This window comes from Echinops telfairi, unplaced genomic scaffold (genome assembly GCF_000313985.2).
Source record: "Echinops telfairi isolate 266 unplaced genomic scaffold, ASM31398v2 ScPeMD7_18;HRSCAF=68, whole genome shotgun sequence".
Classification (NCBI taxonomy): Eukaryota; Metazoa; Chordata; class Mammalia; order Afrosoricida; family Tenrecidae; genus Echinops; species Echinops telfairi.
The window spans coordinates 88,447,738-88,449,561 of record NW_022103915.1 but is presented as its reverse complement, the minus strand read 5'-3'; positions in this window follow the sequence as shown (position 1 = coordinate 88,449,561).

The window sequence follows — 1,824 nt, the reverse complement described above, 5'->3', positions numbered from 1 at the left end:
AGGTTGAAAATGACATCATACTTGGCAATGTAGAGGGTTAGTGAAAGAGAGGAAGACTTTCAGTGAGATATATTGATGCAGTGGCTGAAATGATGGGCTCAAACTTAACAACAGTTATGAGAATGACACGGTTTATTGTTCTGCTGTTCCCAGAGTCACTCTGAGTTTGAAATCCCTCCATGGCACCTGAAAACAACATAGAGCTCAAATAAAAGTGAAACGATACAACATTGATGCACACCTTTCCTAATCTGAAACCAGCCATTGCTCCTTGTTCTGTCCGAATGACTTCTCCTTTGTCAGTGTACCATTCCACATGAGAATTGTTGAGTGTTCTGGAATTTCCGTTCTTTGCAATGTCTTCCAGACTGTGTGATGATCCACACAATCAAATGCTTTTGCAATAGTCAATTAAACACCTGTAAAAACTTTCTGGTATTCTTTCTGTCCAGATCCATTTTATAGCACCAGTGTTCCACATAGTCTTCCTCAGAATATTATGTTAAAAATTAATTGGTTGGTTCATTTTTTTTACTTCATGTGCTGATTTAATTTTCAACCATTAATCTCTAGGATTCTAATATCCATTTCAATGGCTATGCAGAACTCACAGTCAGATTCATGATTAAAGGGTTTATTAAGGAACTTACGTTAAAATGCCTGTGAGAAATGCTCTGGGTTGTCTATTAGGACATTTTACAAAGTTCAGACAAGTCTGCTAATAAATGCCCAAAGGGCATATCATTTTACTCTAAGACCTCGGCTCCACTTTTATGGGTCAGCAAGTGCAACTTCCCCAATTAAGTGCCCAGAGTTACCCCACTCCACAAGTCAGTCTCCTACACAAAAGCACTCAGGCTTACTTGCTCTTTGGTTGGGGAGGTTCATCACTCTGTTCCTTGTTGTGGTTCCTGGTCCTGCTTCTGGTCCTCTGATGCAGCTGTCACCTGGATCCAGGAGTTTCACTGCACAGGAATCTTGGGTCTAGAGGATAAACTCCACTCCTGACTCTTCCTGGTAATGTGATCCCTCCTCCTGCTTCTCAGATGGTTCATTTTATATACAGTAGGATGGGACTCCAGGGAATCCTGATCACAAATACAAGCGAGTCCTACCACTATCTTCCCCACCTTCTTACCAAACTCATACAGGGAAAGGTTGTTTGGTGAGGGTTATAGACTTGGACTAAATAATTCATTGCCCCTGCATTTCAGTTTAATTGTACTATTAATTCAAAACATATTTGCATTCAGTCTTACAGTCTTTCAAAACATATCTGTTGGCTTAATTTTTGAATATGTCCAAGATTTTCATAGCTTCAAAAGTCAAAATGACACTCTTATGCTTAATGACACTCTTCAGGAATGCTATTTCCCCCCCATATTCCTCTTCTTCCATCACCTCCCACCTCTCATAGATAATGTCTGCCATGTGAAGTTTCATTGTAGCCTTTCTTTATTTTGTTTTTGAAAAAAAATGAAAAATTAAGTTGAATATTGTGCATATTTCTTTTCATTTGTGTTTTTATGTATTCGATCATCTCATTTCAATTCATAGTTTTTGATTTTTTTAAAAACTTGCAGCATGTAGATGTTTGTTAACGATTCAACCTGCATCGGCAATATTTACACTTTAATGCAATTTCTATTATTTTTGCAATTCATAATTATACTATATATTCAATTTTCTAATTTTGATGGTGTTTTCCTACAACAACTTTCCAAAGCAGGAATTATAGAGCCAAAGCCTAATATACACATACTTTTGCTGATTACTCCCCCGCAGGGGTCGAACTGCTTTGCATTCCTCGCAGAGGTGTTCTCC